The following is a 22,035-nucleotide window of genomic DNA, read 5'->3' as shown; positions in this document are numbered from 1 at the left end:
CAAATATTATTCTGAGCTGAGTGTGGAAGTATAGAAGACATGCTGCCAAAGGTGGGAAAGAAAAAAATGTCCCAGTGTACAGACTGGGTTTTTCTTCAAGTATTAAGAATATGATTTCCTAACAACAGAAAGGGCTTGTATTCAGCTTGTAGTATATATATAAGCTTGTTCAAATGCCTGAAATAGTCAGGAGCATCATTTTTTAGAGAATGCAGCCAATATAAAGTTATTCAGAATCCAGTGCTTCTGTTTTATCCTAACAAAGAATTAAACGTAACTATTCATGCTATTTATCAGCACTGCCCCTTCTTCTGGCTGGTACTTAAATCAACATTACAAAATGTTATATGCCTTCCTGATTTATGAAGTCATTTAACTGTATTCTCAATTTTGAGGATGAATATTATCTATTGACAACATCTATGCATAAGTATTTATATAATATTTAATATATTTAAGTAATGCAATGACAGGATGAGGTTGCAACAACCAAATCTACTTCTGAACCAACAGACAGTGAGAATTCAAGATATAAATATGATCAGAGTAAAAATTTAGTACTAAGACTAGGCTCCTGAGAGGTCATTCGATTTTCAGAGGCAATATTATTTTCAGCAAGGTTTCTATGTACTATGATGCCTACCACTCATTTTATGCAGCTGTAGGTTCAGGACGGTGCCACGAGTCAGCTGTAAGCAGTAAAGTAGATAATGCAGTTAAATGCCATTACCATTAACCTCCAAATAATTGCCTTTTTTTAATTGCCATATAACTGTACAGAAGAAGCGTTATTCTTCTTTTTATAGAGAAGTACTTATCCCATAGTCATGAAGAAAGATATTAAAACTGGTGCCAGATAGAAGCTGATGAAATTTTCCTGAGTCTGCAGATGCTCCAAACTCACAATCAGCAAAATCAAATGATCATCAGGATTCAGAAACAAGAATTGCCATTGAAACAAATGATTTTAGCAGCGGAACCACAAGCTGATGTGCTTCTTTTTCAGTTTCAGAATGAAAGAGCAGTTAGTCACTTTCACGGTGCTCAAGAGATGCACGAAAACCAAATCTCCTCTGCCTTCAACTGCAAACTGCTTGTGCCCAACAGAAAGCAGCATGCAGTCCTGCCCCCCATCACAAGCCTCCACTCCTGCCTCAACTCCAAGCACAAAGGGCAGCACCACAAGCCCCTGTTGCTCCCTACTCCACTGCCAAAATCTCTCCATTGATCTTCTACAATACACTGGTGCTCTGTCAGTCCAAAAATAACACTGGTGTTATGCTTCAAATTTGGGATTTAAAACAATACAAAATTAACTGGATACCAAAAGGGTGCTACTAATTAGCACAGTCAGCAAAGGATGAAACTCAGAGTGTTCTGTTACATGAAGGCTAATACACGAGTAGGGCATTTAATTTTGGTAAGACATTTAGCTAATGGGATATTCCACTAGCTGCTCTTTGTGCGTTGCCAGTTTGCAATATGGGTGGAAGGAGGTCCTGGCACAGAAAATAGAAAAGAACTCTGGTTTCCTAAGCTGGAAGGATAATGGGATGCATCTTTCAAAACTATTACTTGGAAAAAGATGCATCATGAAGCACCATCCCTCTCTGGGACTACAGAGAAGTGCTGATGCTTTGCAGAGGCCACCGCTAATTCCTCCAGCTCAGAAGAGTGCTTCTGATAATATGCAGGATATACAAACACACTGAAAGGGAGAAAATGTATTTCCCTTCAGCTGTCAAGCAATGAAGACATCTTGATCCCAGAGACAGTGTTAATCAGTCTCCAGATGGACCTCAGACTACTTGTTACGATTTCAAAACTTTGCTTTAAAAAAAAAGGAAAGAAGAGTAAAGAGAGACCTGAGAATGCATCTATATCTTAAAGTGTATCCTTAACGCCATCTGAGCTTCAGAATGGTTTGTGCTGGAACTTACTGTGCTGGAAGCCCCATTGAAGCCAGGCATCCCCAGACAAGGCCTTCACCATTTTTGTTGGAAAACTTGTGATACAAGCTATTATGTAAAGATAATATCTGCATCAGGAAATCTCAGCTCTTTCTCAGCTAAGCCTGAAACAAAAGAGTAGAGCTATTTCAAGTCTGAAAAGCTGTAAACCTGTACTTAATTTCAGAAAGCTGACGTTTTAAAATTTCACTTTTGGTCCAGCTGCGTTATTGTCATACAGCACACCAGAGTCATGTACTTAAGGGAATACACTACAACAAAGGTAAGATAAAAGGCAGTTTCCAATACCTGCTTTCATCGGAAGCATGGTTCATTCCTGAGAACAAAGGACAGCACCTCTGCTACAAGGAGCCCTTTCCTTCTGGAGGCCCATGCTGCCTCACAAGAATATATTGTTAGAAAAGGCTGCATCTGCTGTATCTGGACACAATGGCGGTATTTCTACACACTGTGGGTAGCAAGGGCTCACCACAAACTCTGTGTCAGGGTGCCGTGTGGGACGGCGGCTCCCTGGAGCACGGGCACCGGTAGCAGTGGAGGGCTGTCCAGGGGTCCACCAGGGCAGGCCCTCACCAGCCAGGGCTTGTCCCACCGCCCCAGCCAGGAGTGGGCAGCCGGGGGGCACTGGGGCAGCTCCAGCCCCAGGCATCGGGCACCTCCCTGGGGACCAGTACAGGCTGAGGCCAGGCCGGGCTGTGGAGCTGCGAGTGGGTCTGGCTCAGCAGGGCCCACGGCCAGGCAGGGCAGGGCCATGGGGAGCTGGAGACCAGCCCTGCTGTGGCATCGCTGGGGCAGAGGCTGACGGCCTGGGGGGCTGACATGGGGTCCTGGGCTGTGGGCAGGGTGGGGGAGCCCCGGGGGAGCCGGGCAGGGACATTGCGGCCTGTTGGTGCCCCAGGGCCCTGACGCTCTAAAGCTGTACTCATTAACAGTGCCTATGGAAGTATAGCTGAGTAAATTATGCAATTTTATGAATAAAACACATTTAAAATATTACCAAACAGCAGGATTAAGACCTATGAAAGCTATTAAAAATGCCAGTACTTTGTTCACATATAAAGTAACATACAGTTACTAACTGGTAGACATTATACAGTAGTGCTCGGTTGGAGGAGGGAAGGGAAGAGCCTGCTGAGTGCAAGGCCTTTTCAGCTTCAGAAAGGAAGAAATACCTTCTCACTTATTTGATAACTTCCTTATTCAATCCCTATGAACCAACCCGTCTTTTGAGAGCTCTGAACACCTCAACTTGCATTTCTTTTCTCACATGTGACTTTCACTGGAATAATTTGGCAGTATTTGTGCAGACCTTACCCAGCCCTTGGTGCTTCTGTTCCACCACTGGGGCCCCCTCCATCTCCAGCCTGCAGAGCAGGTGGGTCCTCTGGCTGCAGGGCAATTTGTACCTTAGTTTCTTCCTAGCAGAATAGATGGTCCATTCAGTCAAATCATGAAAGGAATTTATTTCTAAGGTAATACAAATTTATACAAATATTGCCATCAAAAGTGAAAAAAATCCAGTGTTCTTTTCCAGGTATAAGAGCTATGCAGACTTCTTAAAGCAGGGTTCATTAATAATCCTTCACTGAAGGCATCAAATTTTGTCAGATCAACACAACCAAGGTCATTAGTTATAGGAAAATAATCCTTCTTGACAGATGTAATGGAAAAAAACACTCAGTATGTTAATGAAATTAATTTCTAGCACACATGTAACTCATATCTACTTGTTTACAAATTGTGAACCAATAATTGACATGAAACTGTATGTGAAATGTAGAAACACAAAACACAGAACTATTACAATCTCAAGTACTTGTAGAAGAAGAAGAATCCCAATTAAGACCATCACAACACTCTCACTGTTGTCTTATTGCACCAGTGGATAAAGATAGTTGCCCAAAATCTATGTCTCACTCTAATGCATCAGTAAGGTAACTAAGGCAATCATATCTTAGACTTCTGGAAAGTATTGGAAGCCTGGGTTTAGTATTTGGAGTGGGAACAGGCCTTTCGTAGAGAAGACGAGATCGTCACAACTGACAATTCATCAAAACTGAAATTATTCCCAGAAAAGCTTCCTGTCCTCAAAAAAATTGGAAAAACAGGTTTTGAAATTCTAGAAATGTGCCATTTCAACATTTTTAAAACAAAAAGTCTTGGTTTTGCTGTTAAAAGCATCTTCTCCTGTTGAAACTTAGTTTATATTAAAAGGTTAAAAAAGAAAAAAAAAAAGGTCAGCATTAAAATGAAATATGTCTGTCTGTTTCTTAAGTCGCTCATATATTCACTGAGCCCCATGCCGGGCCTAAAATTTCAAAATCAACAGAATGCTTGTGGGACAAGAAAACTGTTTTCTGTATATCCACACAACAAAGGGAATATTAGCCGTTCAAGCTCTTCCCAGTTTCCTTGCAGTGTGGCTCAAAAATTACTTTTGAGAACAACCTTGATGAATGGAAACAGTCTAGACCTCCAACCTTTCAAATGTTTAGCGACTTCTTATTCCCCTCCCCCTTTTTTTATTTTTATCATTATAATTTTTAGAAGAGAGCTATACAGATAGTGTTTAGGGGACTAAAACCGAGGAGTTCCTTCAATCAAATCAACCTAAATTATTCTTGTAGATTCATGAAATCAAAGTATTAAACATACAGACCTATATTTTACTATGGCCTTTGCATGGCAAATAGATGTCACTGTTGATGCTGAAACTGTAATGACAAACTGGGTTGGTTTTTCTTTAAAGGATAATATATTTGAAAAGCTTAAGAGCAGTCAGAGGCCACTCCTCTTGTTCAGCATCCAGCTTTTCCAATCATCTTTTCTCAAGAGCACAAAACACAGTAGCAAGAGAAAGTTGAACTTATTTGAATCAGCACAAGTTACATATTTATGGAACTTAAGACCAGAAAAGACTGCTTGATAAAGCAATTTGAATGCCTGTATGAGACAAGCTACCAAATTTCCTCTGAGCTTTCTTATATTGTGCTCCCTTCGTTGTATCTGAGTGACACACACTGTTTAGCTAAAGCATGTCTTGCAGACAGCCCTCCAGCTGAGGGACAGTTCAGATATTTATTTAGGCACAACGTACATATATAGAAGTGAGCCACGAAGAGAGTTTTAGACACTCACAGAAACAAGGGTAACTAGCCATTGACTACAACCTAAAAACTAAAAATCTGCCTCTGGAATTACGCATATCCATTCTGGACACAAAATCATAAGCTTTCCCTGAAACAGTTGAAAAGCTATACCATGATGTTTTTTCAGATCTCCTAGTGTTAGTTAGGACATCCCAACTATGCTGTCCTAGCTATGCTGCTAAACCCACCTCTGTGGGTGGAAGACATACTGGCACAGGAGTAATTTTGTCTTATCATTAATGAGACAGTTTAACCATACTGAAGGAATACCTTTTGTGACCATTGTGGTGATTGCTGATAACAGTATATGCTATACATATACTCAAAGCCCTTTGTAGTGTAGGCTACAGGGTTTTTATCAGAGAAACAGTTCAATGGAGTTATAAAGATGATGTTTGAGAGCCATCATGAAACGGCAAGGTCTTTCTTCCAAGCATGTAGTCACTTAATTCCTTCTTTCTTTATAGTAAGAAAAATATGTCTCAACATTGAAAAACTGTTTCTTTTCATCTCCAGCTGTTCAGTCAGGTACAACTTTCCCAAGCTTCCAACTGTTCCACTAGATTTAAGTTTCTGCAGGGCCCAATGCCCCAAAACACTGGAAATCTGGGAAAAAATGGTTTAGCTGTTCTCAACTGGAGGATTGCTATGGGGGAAAAAAAAAAAAATCTTCTTTTAAGGTTCTCTCTTAAACAGTGTGCCAGATCACCCTACAAGGAGGAGAAAATTACAGTTTAGCTTAGAAATGGTCTGCAATAATGAGAAGTATCTTAGAATTTCCTTCATGGATTGTCTTTTATTTCACTGAGTGAATCTAGCTTACTTATTTCAGATTTTAGTGACTGAAATACATCAGATTGGAAAGCAGCAGCATGCATGCTCACTTGTTTACACACTTTCATGAACTGAAGTACATTGACCTCTTTCGGGGAGAGGAAGGGTCTCTCTAGTCCTCAAAAAGGGATTTCCAATATTGTAAAATTATGCTAGTAATATGATTTGTAGTGACAGAAACATGTAAAAACAGTACTATGGTCTGTAATTTTTTTAAATACTTTGGAATAATCTGCCCCAAATCAGGAGATGGATTCGCATTGCTGCTATGGTCATCACTACTTCTAAGGAGTTCTTTGTAATGGTATTTGTGAAATTATAGACCTATAGTTCTTAAGGCTAGAAAGGACCACATAGAATATCTCATGTTCTCTTCTCTTTAGTACAACCATGTAATTTAACCCAGCTGTGTCTCCATTGTTTGCTAAAACATACCATCCACTCTCAGTTTGAAGACCTCAAGAAATGGTAAGCTCACTGTTCCTCTTAATAATTTGTTCCAGTGGCTGATAACTTCATTGTTAGCAACTGAGGAGTATAATACTAATCTAGGTGGCAACCAAAAAATACTGGAAATAGCTCTACCTGTTTAAATGGTGGTATTCAAGATAATTAATATCCTTCTCACCAGGTCTGTTCATCGTAAAAGCAACAGGGCTTTAAGAATTATTTTTTTTTAAGCAAACACTACTTTGTGAACTTTTCGCATTTGTTTCTCATCATTTGGGTTCCTAGAAGCTTATAAAATTTGGAGGCAAATCCACGCTCTGGTTTCCATCTCCATAGGCCACAATGCTTTCAAACAATGACTGATACTTTCTTCTGTAGCTTTCCGTGATTTTCATGCAGCCTTTTTTCATGACAGAATGGAAGCCTTCTTCTCACAATGAAATTATTCCCATATGGACTCATTGCTGAAAATTCATGAGAACTCCTGCACATGCACAAAAAAGGAATAAGAAATGTGAATACTCCTTGGGATGCCACAAAACACTTTTCCAGATAAAATAACAGTTTGCATTTTTGCAGACCTTTCCATCTTCAAAGCATTGGACATGCATTCATCATCAGAAAAGATTAGTGAAATTAAATGTCATAAACATTATTTTACTAAGGTTCTGCTTCACCATCACCGTCAGATTAAACTGTCGCAGTTCAAGGGGTGATAAAACTATTATGTATGACTGACAGACAGCCTCTGTAGTGCACCCAACTTTGACAAGTACATCGCCAGCAGAATTCTTGGAAATCTCACTCCCTGGAACAGGGTTAGGATATGGAAAGACTGTGTCGCACAAAGGCTGACTGCTACCATATATTAGGACCAGGTGGTCTTGATGGGTGGCCTACAACCCTCTTATCTGCCCTCCCTCTGTAAATCTGTACTTACTTTGAAGCTTTACCCTTACAAGTTCTGAGCCCTTTATTAGAAGCTGAGGCTCAGCAGCACTGAGGATTAGCCTTTATTGTCTCACTCATGGCCAGGCCTGTCTGAAGGCCCTTTTTTCTGTATGAGGTGCTTATTGATGGCAGAAGTCCTGTGGAGGATAATTCCCAGAATACATCCATATGTGGCAATGGACCACAGTGCAGAGACTCCTGAGCAAACCTGACAGCTGAGATAGTCCCACAGCATACTGCAGCACTATGCAGAGAAGCTGTTAAGGTCCCAAAAGCAGCTCAGCCATGGTTTTACGGCCCTGCACCCAACCAAGTCAGCCCTAGCTCTAGTTCAGAGTCACCTTGATACAGCTCTACCAGTTCGGTGCCTGTCTCACCATGACTGCAGCACCTCCATAACCGTGACATATGGCCGGGAATTGCCCACTGCAGTGGATTGTTATAGCGGTCAGCACTTCAGAAATCAACGCGTGATAATGCTGAAAAGAAAGCAAGAAAGTACTTTAATATTTTACATTTATCATCTGTTACACTGACAGAGAGGGAAGCCTAAGTTTGACTGATTTGATCAAACTAAGCAGTTCAAGCATCTTCTACCTAATTTTAGGCCAAAGAAAATTGTAGCAATGCAGAAGCAGCTGATAAATCAAAAGCAGAAAAATAGGAATTAAAGCTCAGTTCAGGCCTTTCATCTTTATTACCCTTCTTTATGTGCATATGGTAGGTGTTCAACACTTTCCAAGTCCGTATGATATTCCCTTGTGCTTCAGGAGCTGTAGGGCTGTAGTTGTCTATAAAAAGGCAACCTAACAGTTTCCCGTGACCGCAAGTTGAATGTGTTATTTGTTACCAGCTGGTTCATGGATAGATTGAGCCCAAGTCTTGGCTTTAAGCGATCAGACTTACTTTAAACCACTTGCTCACAGGGTGAATTCATGTATAGAGAGAATTCTGGCACAATGTTTTATTTCTGACTTATGGCATATGAGACTCTTTTTTTTCTAAACCAATATTAAAACCAGAACCTATAATACACCAAATGCAGACTGCATTTTTTGGAAAGCTGATACCAAACGTAACAGTAAATGAACCCTTCTGAAAGGTTAAAGTTGCTTTCATATAAAACATTTTCTACCAGGAAATGGAAGTGGAATGTTGAACTAAGCGTTTAACTTGAAATAACTGTGCACAGACTCCAACGGTTGCATTATCCTTTAAAATAAAAAAAGCAAAAGGTTTTTATGAGCATACATAGCTCTAGTTTCATAAAAAGGGTATTATGGTGACAAGGTAAAATGAATCCCAGTATTTTGGATGCTTCTTTTAACCTTCCAACAGCTCCCTCCCTGTGCATTAACCATTCTAGGGTGAGGTTTTGCAGTACGGCTGTATTCATAGAATCACAGAATCATTTAGGTTGGAAAAGACCTTTAAGATCATCGAGTCCAACCGTAAACCTAACACTGCCAAGTCCACCACTAAACCATGTCCCTAAGTGCCACATCTACATGTCTCTTAAATACCTCCAGTGATGATGACTGCACCACTTCCCTGGGCAGCCTGTTCCAATGCTTGACAACCCTTTCAGTGAAGAAATTTTTTCTAATATCCAATCTAAACCTCCCCTGGCGCAACTTGAAGCCATTTCCTCTCGTCCTAAATGTTCAGCTCTTATCCAGGACAGAGTTCAGCTCTATGCAAAGGACGTAAAGGAAAGCTGTTGAGGATAGGATCTGCAAAGAAGATTCCCTGGCAGAGCTGATTGCAGGAAACAACACAACACTGCCAAGAGACCACTGAGCACTAGCTAAGAGAGTGCGCTGCTGGGGTCTCATCTTCCCCATGAACACAAATCTCACTCTTCAGCAGCTGTCTGACTTCACTGTCCTAGGGATACATATTACAGAGGGCCAGCAAGTAGTGTCCTTGCTTAGGAGTTAAGGCCATTTCTGCTTTAGTCCCACCTCTACTGTGCCACCACAAACAAGTTGCAACACACCTTCAGTTGCCCCACCTATAAAATGAGGACAGTGACATTCACTTTACTGGGTAAAGTATTTGAAGGTACATCCCATGACAGAGGCTTTTATTTACAGTACTTCTATTACACTTTTTTTTCCTTCAACTGTTGTAGACAGTTGCTGTGCGCAGGAGCTGCTTATCTAACAGTCCTGCTCCCTCCACTTCTCCTTGCATCTTTCCTTCCCTGGCATGCAGGCCCATTCCTTCCCTTCCACTTTCGCTGATTTTCCCATGGCTCCTCAGTGAACTCAACTGGATTACTAAACCAAGAGAAAACTATTCATGCTTTTATTTTGCTGAGTTAGTTTTCTACTAGCTGGCAAGGTGAACCAGCTCTAGGGGTGATACAGAAACCAGAGCTGGTACAGAAGAAGCAATGGCTGAGAACAGCACTCCTAGATTTTCTTGGGAGACCTCAAACCCTTAAAGCACCCATTCTAAATAATGTGATTGCCTCTTACAAATACACTTACCATTTGAGATTGTGGACCTGTTGCACTAGCTTCTACAAAAAACTAATGAAAGTAAGTAATTGTACCAGATTTACCACTTACAGAGACAACAAAGATAAATGGCAAACAGATCATAGAATCATAGAATCACTGAGGTTGGAAAAGACCTCTAAGATCATCGAGTCCAACCGTCGACTCAACACCACCACCCACTAAGCCATGTCCCTAAGTGCCTCATCTACTCGTCTTTTAAATACCTCCAGGGATGGGGACTCCACCACTTCCCTGGGCAGCCTGTTCCAATGTTTAACCACTCTTTCAGTAAAGAAATTTTTCCTTACATCCAATCTAAACCTCCCCTGGCGCAACTTGAGGCCATTTCCTCTTGTCCTATCGCTAGTTACTTGGGAGAAGAGACCAACACCCACCTCTCTACAACCTCCTTTCAGGTTTATGTTCCATAGGGTAGTCGCCCATTCTCAGGAGTAGACACTCCTGCTTCAAGGGAGGAAAAAAACAAACAAACAAAAAAAAAAACACGAAAAAAACCCCACCAACTTTACACAGTTTCCTTGACTTTTGATTTTGATTCCTTCATCATTCGGGGGTGGGAGGAAGCCATTCAAATGAGCTTGGCACATTGAGCTACTACTGATTTGCCAGATTCCAGTGTCCTCAAGTGTGACACAGCATTATTATTCAGTGTCCTGTATTTAAAATGAGAAGTGATTTAATCTGGCTCTCTGCCATCCCACTTGCTGACATGTTGACACCATGTAAATAATGCATAGCTGTGTAACCACACTACTTTCATGCCGCATGCTGAGAGAAACAGACGACACCTGCTATTATTATTAGCCACATCTTCGATACCTTGGAAATCTGCAGAATAAACATCAAAATTAATTCAAACATATTGTGGTCTCCAGCTCCAAACTCCTTCATTAGGACTCAAAGGGAACCTGTGCATCCACTGTGGTTAAAAACAGAGATTGCTGATTTACATCTCACATCCTTTAAAAGTCACCCTTCTAAGACTGTTGCTAAATAACTGAGTTTGTTAACTGACACAAGAATTTCAACCAGCAAGATTTTTCTCTGTACAGTGTTGACTGAAAAGGCCACTGTTTTAGAAGAAAGCTCAAAGAGCAACAAAAACCCAGTTCTAGACTACAAAATTCTAACTAACTAACATCTGACACTGCTCCCTGCTAACATTAGCCAGTTTACTTCTACTCTTCTGATCATGTCAAAATGTAAACCTACCAATGTCATCAGGGCGTGCTCGTTAAACCACAGTGAAATCATAGTTTTCACTGGGGAACATTGTAAAGCAAAGATAGCACATCTGATATGTTACCTAATTCTTACGTGACCGTCTTTTATCATCTAAATGTCATACAACCTCAGTCATATTGAAAGCAGACAGCACTATATACTGCTTTTCACAGGGCATTTAACAAAGTTGAAAGTTATCATCTATATCACTGGTCCCCAACTATCACTACATATACCCTCCTTTCCAATCTTGTGACTGCCAAGCAGAGAATGTGGCTGATTATATTTTTACCTTTCCATGGTGTACAACAGTAGAAAACTTGCTTGTCTTCTTCATTTCACTGAGCCTATGCTGTCAGAGCAGGACCGTGGTATGTATTTTTCCTGTGAAGACACACAGGAGTAACTGTTAAGTCAGGAGAGACAACAAAATACAACAAACAATGAAAAATAAAAATGAAGTCTTTATAGTTTAGAAATTGGGATGGCTGTGGTGTTGCGGAGAACTCACCTCAGTCCTCACTCTGTGGCCAGCACTAGAGAATTGCACCTATGTAAATATGCAGTTCCCTACTGACTTTAGATTCCCAAAGCCTGAAATAAAAGAGTATCTGGCTCCAAACCACTGAACTGTGCAACTAGATCATAATTTCTCAGGGAAAATGAGATATACAGCTTGAAATGCCTTGCCCAAATAAATTCCTTTAGAAGCTTTGGAAACTAGCAAACATAAAAAAGAAAGGGAGGGGTTGGGGGTTTTTTCAGCTCCTATGAGACAGTCTGAGCACACAGAAATTTGGTTTATTTCTGCTCAAGGATGACTACATTGGACAATACTCTGTACTTGGTCCACATTGTTCAAAAGGATCAGCATTTTGAGAGTCCCAGACTGAGACCAATTCTTTCTGTTTTCTTCATTAAGAAGACCAGAAATCTTGTGGTCTCTTTTCAAAGGAATGTCTTTGTCCAGAATCTTGCCTCATAGATTTATTTGCACTATGTCATTTAGAAGAGAAAAGAACACTGGAACGACTTCCTAATTTCTTTAGTAGATCTGTTCTCAATCTACTTTATTCCAAGCATTTTTATAGACAGTTTCTTACATGATGTTCTACTCTGAAGCTCTGTAATTACACACACGCACTGGTCAAACTTTCTCTTGACCAGAACAGACTTGTAGTAACTCCAGTAAATGGAAAGAAAAAGTTTGGGGGAAAGAGTAGGTTGGTTGAAAAGATAACTTACTGCTCAAGATGTGATTTCCATTCTGACAGTTGCTATGGGTAATGTAGATGCCCCTCACACAGAAGTGAAAAAGCCTGTCTCATGGAGGTTTTGTACAGTTTTTGTTTTGCCTGGGGTTTGGATTTCACAAGGCTAACTAGATTGCCCTTGTCTAGGAAACCCCGAGGGTAAAGCCAGATGGTGTCTGTGTGCAAGCCGGAAAGAGTGAAATCTGGGAAAGGGTAGTGGCTGAAAACCAGGGAATAAAACCCACTGAACTAGATGACCGGGTAAAATATAAAAAGTTAACAAGAAGTTATGAAGTGGCATGACAAGGGTAATGAAGTGTGCTCGCCACAGGCAAAAACATGAGTATTTTGAGGTATCTTTGGACCTTTTTTCTAAAGTTCATTCAAAGCTTCTTTCAGCAAGGTTTTCTTTCTCCCTCCTCAATGGAAGTCTTGTGAGGATTCTATTAGCTTCAGAAAATTCCTCTAAATTCTTGTTGCCAGATATATACCTGTATATGCGAGAATAAATTAATTATTCCAAACAAGTCCAGTGCTAGACAAGTAGCAAGTAAAAATAGCACAACTTGCACATTCTTACTAAGAGCTAGCTCAGCAGTCAGCAGCACCGCCTGAATGGTCAACTATAAAAGCTCCCTTTATGTGGTAACCTGATTTGACTGTTTCCTCTACCAAAATGTCCTATTTAAGCGACTTAAAATGTACAGGTAAGTCTCATATTTTGTGCAGCTGAAAGTGTGTCAACGCTGAAAGAGCAAAATCTGGGTAAATGTGAGCTACTGACAGCAGCAATGAGTCTCTTCGAGAGGAAATGGTGCACTCTTCCTGTCATTGTGGTTTCTCTCTTGATGGTGGAGGGGGAAGGAGCGAGGAAAATAGAGACTGCCTCATTCAAAGGCAAGATCTTCCGATGGTGAGGCTTTCTTGCATTTTATCTGATGTCCATATTTACAAACTTGAGTACATGTGGTTTCACAGAAATGTTCAGAAGGGAAGATAGAGGCGATGAGCAGCACATGCATGAGCTGTTTCCTGTGGTGGTTGAGAAGGGTGTGCTGGATGCCAGGCTAGTCTGATGGGGAGCAGTGAGAGCTGTGGCACACAGTCGGTGACACCGTCGGAGTTGTGGCAAGAAGCTGGGTGTGAGGGTACAGGATGCACATACGTACATGAGCCCAACCTGACTCCAGTGGCAGTTAATTTCCCTGCTTATAAGTTGTGTCGTTTGCAGACCAGTTTCAAGTGACACACAAGATAGCATTTTTTTAATACACATAACAATTATTGCCCCATCCATACAGCATTTTGAACATTTTCTGCAATAAATAGTGCTAGATTTTTTTATTTTCTACTATCAACATTTTCGTTTTCACATCTAAAAAGCATGCACAGTTCCACATAGAGGTGTAATCTCTGCTTGATTGTTTACAATTCCAGTGTTATACCCTTTCTTATCTGTTCACTTTGGCTAATGTGGCTTGATGATTTCACTCTGTGTTTTCCCTTTTCAGTTGTATACAACAGATAGCAGATATTCATACTTCCCTTCCATCATGTGACACATTTTCATAATGCAAATTGGCAATGTGGCAGACTTACTGTTGCAAAGAATTAGCCTTGATCTACTCTACAGCATTTCTTGGAAACTAGCACTAATTTTCACAGTATAAATTAGGCAATGCAAGGTATGGATGGTACCGTGCTTGCAAATATTAAATCCTACATGTTACATTTCTGCAGAAAATCAGTACTCACTCAATTAGTCTGAAGATTCATTTGTTATTTAAGGCTAATTCTATTTCTGAAACAGCCTCTTTAAAACTGTTATCTGCTTCATCTCTGTGCTAGCCTGCTATCTCTGATATGACTGATGCTTTGGAAGACGTTGCCATGAAAGGAGACTACGCTTGCAGCAGTGTACTTGAAAGCTAACAAACTGTCATCCATCTTCTCTTGTACAGTATGTGCTGGTATAAACAATGGGGAAATCAGAGGCTTATTGAGGCTGCATTGAAAAGTGGTGAATCAGAGCTTCATTGAAAATTTGTTGAGGGTGCTAGGCTGTAATTTTAAAGGTGTTCAATGTTCCAGATAAATGTATATTTAGCTTTCTGTAAAGAGCTTAGGTACCTTAACTCCACTCACTTCAGCCAAAGGTGAGCGCTTTCAAACTCCTCAAAATTGCAATAGGCAACTGCTTGAACGTTAAAGGCCTAGATACCCTTAAAAATCTGAACCCCAGTTCTTGATAACCAGTAGTCTTAGCCTGCCAGCTCAATTCAGTCTTGAACACTGTATTGTATGAGTGTTACCCACCTACCCACTAGAACTAGGTCATTACCACCCATCTGAACAGTAACTCAGAAGTGATGAATGAGAAATGTCCCTCTTGGCCTGTATTTGAAGTCGTGACATAGAGAAAAAAAGCTAACCATACCATTATAACCATCCTAACTCTCCAGTCTTACCATCCTACATACCTCTAATTAAGCATACAAAAAATAAATATCTTCCTGATGGTCCTTCCTCAGGCTTGGTATAAGTGATCTGACAACATCCAGAAAGTTGCTATGAAAAGATGTCGTGAAACAATTTTTCATTCTAAGAGCTTTTTTTTATTATTCTAAATGGATACTATTTTTAAAAATTTCAAGAAAATGTAACAACATTCTAAGCTAGGATCAATGTGTCTGAAACTACAGCAAAGCCTACACATTCCAGATACAATAAATAAAATTTTTTAAAACGTTAGTAGTAATAATATTTTTTAAAAGAGAGAAGAATTTGTGCTTTCAAGATTAAGTGAAAGATCTAGCAAGCCAAAGTGCTTTCCTTTTCCATTCCAACTAAATCGTACACTATTTGGGGTAGAAATTTGGCAGGGAACTCTGTTGGATTATCCCTATATTGTGGCTGGACTGATTTCTTTATCCTTTTTTGATAGATGGATGTCTCGCCGAGACCTGAATATCTTCAGTGGTGCTGATTCCAAAGCTTCATTTGGCAGCTGGTTTCCTTGGCTATGAGTCCTTATGTTTATAAACTTTTCCCTGATATATAATCCTAATTTTTCCCTCACAATGCTTAGGGCCACTTTTTTTTTTTTTCTTTCTTTCTTTCTTGTTAACTAATGAGAATAATCAAGTATCATCTCTTTTTCATTTCCTCTCTATTGTGGACAATAAGAGGTCACTTTAAACTTCCTGGAATTAACGTGATTAATTCTCTCGACTTAACATCATACCGTGGGTCTTATTTTGCAAGCTTACCATCACTTTTCTTACATAGCTCAAGATTTAGCCAACTTTTTTAAAACAAAATATCTAAAACCAGTTACAGTACTTCAGCACATGACCATAAATGACCATAAACAAGACTAAAGTTTTCCCTTCTCATTACGTATATTTCCATGGATTATGTTGTATCAATGGTTACGCTAGCTGATTATGTGCACCTTTCATCAGGCTAGAAAATGTAAGAGTTTGTAGAGCTGAAAAATATCAGTGCTGCAAAAAGAATGATGCTGATCATTGAGACAAACAGTTGGAGAGACTAATTCTAATCAGCAATGAAATAGTAAATCAGTATCAGCGTTACTCCCACTGTATTGGGAGGCTGGTGTCTCTGTAACCACCACAAGACGGTTAAATAGGGTCAGAGAAGGAGATTTATTTTAGAGGGAGTAAAGACAATGTGAGAAAAGGAGCAGTGGGCTGCGAATTAGCACTTTGAAAAGCTGCTGAAAAGGAGATACTTTTAGGAGCTGAAGAAGGGCCTGAAACTGGCTAAAGAGTTTTGGGGAACTGTCAGTACCTTGGGAAACTACAGAAGATTATGTTAGCCACGCAGCAGCAAGCTGCGTCACTCAACAACAGTTCATTGCTGAGAACTGTGGGAGGAAGGAGGCTGAACTGCATCCTGAATGCAGAGAAAGGTGAAGTAAGCGAAGTCCCATCTTTCTTCCAAACAATTCCTATCTGCTAGCAGTTTCTTCCTCGGTATGTGCAGAGTTTTGTGCATTCCCTCCCAAGGTGCCCAGGCATGGTCCTCGGCGCAGTATAGTACAACTTTTCTGGATAAATTCCATTAGGTGCATTAGACCACAGAAGTTCTTTGATGGACCTAGCCCTGGGTTGGATTTTCACAAAATCATCATTAAATCAAAAGTAGTAAGTATCTGATAGCTTCTGGCAGTTCCACTAAACACCTATTTGCCCTAAGTGTCTTCGAACAACTGACTGCAAGTGCCCTGACTGGTCATTGCAGCTTCATGGATCAGACAACAGGATGTGTGAACACACAGAGAAAGATGGATCACGATGGTATGACTCTGGGAGTCGTCTTCTATTAACAGGATGAGCACTTGGTTCAGACTGTTTGCTCAAGCTTCCGGACACATCTCATTCTCATCAAACGTGCTCATATGACTAACGGGATCTGTACCAGAGTGTCTCCCATGCAGTCATTAATCTCATTTGCCAAGGCATTCTCACACTACTAACCTGGCATGCATCTTTCTAGTTACCGTGTAATCATTTACATTTTGTCAGTAGTTACACAGTACCAAACGTGCCAAGACCATTCAAATATTTTTGACCATTTCTCTAGTTCAGTTCCAACCATGAAAAGTAACTCAGCCAATTCCAATTATAAAAGAACTGCTTCATCTGGGCATTCATTGCTTGTAGTGACAATTAAATAAGTTGTTTTAGAGTAGGAGCGTTATGGCCACTGAGTAGAAAACTCTCAATAGCCTCAGAGCTGACCTTGTTTGCCAGGTAGGTTTTAGCCACTATACCATTTCCTCTGAGCTGTGAACCCTTTAACCCCTGCACGTGCATCTGGATCAGTGTGTTCCAGGAACACTTATTTCTGCGTCTCACCGACCCCTATCATCAAGCTGAGGATTACCAAGATCTTCTTTTCACTATAGGACTGTCGCTTTTAGGACGTGGGAAATGTGGTTCGTTTTTTAAATAAAGGAAGTCTGAGTAATTCTGTAAAGCCACGAAGACCGAACATACACATTTATTCCAATACCTTACATCATTTCAGCTTTTGAAGTTCTGATATCCAAAATAACCTTATTAAAATCACAGAGCTTTTAAGCAACCAAGTCCATCTAGGGGAATTGTTTTCCTGACACTGAGGACAAAATTCCCCAAATCAGAATACTGCACTTGAAAGTTTTCTTGAGACTATAAGAATTTGTTGTGCCTCCATCTGTCTGCTCAATAATTTGCTGCTAAGCATTACTACTCTATACAAACCATTGGGCAGCATTGCTTCTGGGTTGAAGAGCCACTAGATTCAGTCTGACATTGAGAAAAGTTCTGCCTTCCTGGAATATCTATTTTTGCATTTAGATTTGCATCTTCCATTGGCTTGCTGTAGGATGCCACATACCTAGTTCATTATCTGGAGCCTGCAACTGCAGTCTTTGATAGAAGGAGACAGACAGGCCTACTCTCTGGTGGAACCGTTCCCATTAAGTTCCAGTCTAGAGGAATGCCACTTCGAAATCATTCCTGTGCAAAATGTTTGCATGGACATTAGGACAGCTAGCAACGCAGCAGGAGACCTCATGCTCTTGGGCTGCTGCTGATGCCAGTTATCATTCAGGTCCTATCTGCTTCAGCCAGTACCAGAACATTGAAGCACGGGCCAGAGCAAGCTCACTGGTCTTCAACGAAAACAAAAGTTGAGCACAGTGACCTTGAGGAAGCAACTGGGGACTGTCTGCATAGCTGTGGCCAACCCTCTGGCCATATGAGCTACCCACCTGAGTCTTCCAAAGCAACAAGGTACCTACTACACACCTTAGGAAGCCAACAGATGTATGGGAGATCCAGGATCAGTTAGCAGGAGGAGATAATCAGCTCACCACTGGGCTGTAGACAGATACGTAGATGCTGAACTGGTCAGGTGCTGGGACAACCTGGCAGTACCAATTTCAGCAGCAGACATGGGTGCTAGTATACCATGCTGTTCCTTGCTTACTGACCAGGACACCTTGCTGGGAGGCTTACAGTGCTCTTGAGCTGGGATAGCCAATCCTCTGGTCCTACTGAGTCACTTATAGCCTATGGTCTGGTATCTGAACAGCACCTGCCCCTACTTCCATATCACATTTAAGGGCAGTGAGGGTTTTAAAGCCAGAATCCCTTATTAAACAAAGGGAATACTGTCAGTGCTTTTTGAGGTTCAGAGGCACTGGACCTTGCCACCTCCAGAACAAACTAGTTAAATACGGTGACATTTCAGGCATGAGCTGCTTTTTTGATATGTCTTTGAGGATGACAGAAGGCATGTTTTTAGGTGGATGAAAGGAGAAGAATTGGGCCAACTAAATTAATTGCCCGAATGCTTCCTAGTACAGCTCAAGAGAATCAAGTTCTAATCTGAATGAAGTGTCAGGGAGACTAGAAACTTGTTAATATGAATACCTACATGAAGTCACTAATTTAAATTAAAGCAATTGAGGACAACAATACTTTAAATTTAGAAAGCTCTTTATAGCTGGGATTTTAACAGAACTTAGTCTAAACCTAACTCTGACCATTTAAGTCTATGGTAAAACTTCCACTGACAACTGCAGAAGCAGGCTAAGGCCTCACAGAAACTTTTTTAAAAGAATTTTTAAACTTTCACCTCACTGCTTTAAAGCATTTTGCAAGCACATACACCTCAGAGGTTTTATAAAGCTGGTAAGTAAACTAAAACATATGAGGAAGAAATAATTTGTTCTAAGCCACAGAAGAAATCTGTATCAGAGCTAGAAATTGGACTCGGAACTGTTGATATCCTGTTCTTCTCTGTAGCATGGGAAAGTCTTCTCACTGAGTTTTCAAGTCCACAGGGCAGAAATGATACTATCAGTGAGTTAAAGCTGTCTGAGTTGTTTATGAAGTGGCCATGATGATACTCGTAGCTCTACAGTTTTCATTTCCTTATTACAAAACAGAAGATAATTCTTACTTTAGAGCACCCATTCCAGCTTAGTCAGGCTGAGTTCAAGTGCTTAATGCTGTTTAAGTAGAGACCATAGGAACTGTACAAAACCTAACGTGTTTTATCAGATCCTTTCAGCTGTCATGGTTAAATTTTTAAGGAAAAAAAAATAATCAATAGACATGACAGAAGCATACAGAAAACATTTCAAGTTTCTTTCCTATTTTGTCTTATAGAAATCAGGAAGACAAATAGATTCTTCTCCCTGAAATGTTTACGTTCCCCCTGAAAAAAAAAAAAGAGCATGTATAACTACACAGCTGATTGTCAGCATGTGACCTCTGATAAATGTCAGTTTTTGTGAAAATGAAGAAATGGTGTTTAAAATAATAATTAAAAAGAAAAACAAAACAAAACAAAACAAAACAACAGAAGAACACCAGAAATTAGACAGTCACAAAATGGCATTGAGGCAGATTTCAGGAAATGTATTTTCTTTTCCAGTGTTACACTCCAAGATATTTTTAAATCACAGCTATTGAAAACAGATTCCCATACAATTCTTAATCAGTGACAGTAGCCACCGGGGTTAGTGGTTCCTAACATGTGGCAAAAAATATAGTATTTCTAACTCAAGCCATGTCATGCTGGTATTTTACCAGCATTCCTCATGCTATTGTTACAATTCCACTAGTTTCACAGCATTTGATTCTTTCCAAATGCAAGAACATAGTATCTCCCTTTCTGATATTAACAGCAAGCAGTATAATCATCATAACCACGGTTCTTTTCATCTCACTATCTCAAGATACTTTGATCCTTACCCCTGATTTTGTAGATGGAGAAACTGCAACTTGGAATCACGAGGTGACTGGAGTCAGCCAGCAGTAAGCTTGCTGTAGGGCCTAGAATGGAAAAATCAGCAAAAAGCAGCACTTCCCAAACTTTACAGAGCCTATCTGGTCTCACACACAAAAGACTTACTCTTCTAATTCCCTCCTCCTAATTTGCACCACAGCAATGCTGCTCTCATGCATCTCCGGGGCAGCATTGCTTCCTCACTCTGAAGCTGGGATCCCAAGCCGCCAGACACAGCTAGTACACAGCTCTGTAATCCCCTTGGAGGAGACAGCCTCTGGGGGGGATCCCGGAACGGCGCGACTGTCCCCCACAGAGGCCAGGGAGAGGGATGCTCCGCTGGAAAGCTGACACCATGGTCCTTCCACTGCCACTTGAGACTGTGCCCCTAGTGAGAAAGGGGCACAGCGAGGCACAACCTGATGTGGGTTCTCCCGCACACAGGCAGTGACCCACCATGTCTGACGTGTGGCACATGCCAGTCCTTACCCCTGTGACTTGCATCAGATTCAGATGTTAGGAATCCACATGCACTGGGGTGGCACATTAAGTCTTTTATAAAAAAAAAAACCTATAAAAAGTATTACTCATCTGTGAGACATTCATAATTATTTAGTGAAACTTACTATTTATACAAAACACATTTGAAATAAATCACATTAACAAAGCCTACCTGATTTCATAAGCAACTTGTATCCAATATTTAACATTTTAAAACCCATTAAACACTTCACTTAACAATGGAGTAACTAGAACATTCTGAGATAAAAGCTATAAAGAGAAACTTGAACTATTCATTGAATAGTGACAGAAAGAAATGCTGAAAGAGATCTTGAAAAGCTTGCTGCAAAGCTATATCGACGTTTTTAAAAGAAACCATTCCTAGTTAACTATTATAAAACAAAGCAGAGTTACATATGATGGAGTGACTATGTCAGTGGACACGGGAAGGGCTACAGATGTCGTCTATCTGGACCTCTGTAAGGCCTTTGACACGGTCCCCCACAACATCCTTCTCTCTAAACTGGAGAGGTATGGATTTGATGGGTGGACTGTCTGGTGGGTGAGGAATTGGTTAGAGGGTCGCATCCAAAGGGTAGTGGTCAATGGCTCAATGTCCAGATGGAGGTTGGTGACGAGTGGCGTCCCGCAGGGGTCCATATTGGGACCAGGACTGTTTAATATCGTCATCAATGACATAGACAGTGGGATCGAGTGCACCCTCAGCAAGTTTGCAGATGACACCAAGCTGAGTGGTGCAGTCGACATGCCAGAGGGATGGGATGCCATCCAGAGGGACCTGGACAAGCTGGAGAAGTGGGCCCCTGTGAACCTCATGAGGTTTAACAAGGCCAAGTGCAAAGTCCTGCTCCTGGGTCGGGGCAACCCCCAGTATCAATACAGGCTGGGGGATGAAGGGATTGAGAGCAGCCCTGCCGAGAAGGACTTGGGGGGACTGGTGGATGAAAAGCTGGACACGAGCCAGCAATGTGCGCTCGCAGCCCAGGCGGCCAATCATACCCTGGGCTGCATCAAAAGAAGGGTGGCCAGCAGGTGGAGGGAGGTGATTCTGCCCCTCTACTCTGCTTTGGTGAGACCCCACCTGGAGTCCTGCGTCCAGCTCTGGAGCCCTCAGCATAAGAAAGACACGGACCTGTTGGAGCGGGTCCAGAAGAGGGTCACAAAAATGATCAGGGGGATGAAACACCTCTCCTGTGAAGAAAGGCTGAGAGAGTTGGGGTTGTTGAGCCTAGAGAAGAGAAGGCTTCGAGGAGACCTTATTGCAGCCTATCGGTACTCAAAGGGGGCTTATAAGAAAGATGGCGGCAAACTTTTTAGCAGGGCCTGTTGTGACAGGACAAGGGGG

The 22,035-nt window shown here is 41.1% G+C and overlaps 1 long non-coding RNA gene across 3 annotated transcripts in view; it reads right to left on the bottom strand.

Annotated features, from left to right (window-relative positions):
• Positions 1-3,413: 3,413 nt before the first annotated feature.
• LOC143158474 (uncharacterized) overlaps positions 3,414-22,035 on the bottom strand; it is a 60,353-nt gene continuing 41,731 nt past the window's right edge. For 2 of the 3 annotated variants that reach the window (XR_012995002.1, XR_012995003.1), the window contains exons 2-4: positions 11,399-11,490; positions 7,732-7,833; positions 3,414-6,887 (exon numbers count right to left, since the gene is read on the bottom strand). This is a non-coding gene — a long non-coding RNA (uncharacterized LOC143158474). Of the gene's footprint in view, positions 6,888-7,695; positions 7,834-11,398; positions 11,491-22,035 lie in introns of all 3 variants that reach the window. The other variant, XR_012995004.1, reaches the window with a different exon arrangement.

The sequence above is a fragment of the Aptenodytes patagonicus genome, chromosome 3, assembly GCF_965638725.1.
Source record: "Aptenodytes patagonicus chromosome 3, bAptPat1.pri.cur, whole genome shotgun sequence".
NCBI lineage: Eukaryota > Metazoa > Chordata > Aves > Sphenisciformes > Spheniscidae > Aptenodytes > Aptenodytes patagonicus.
This window is presented reverse-complemented; position numbering and strand designations above follow the sequence as displayed.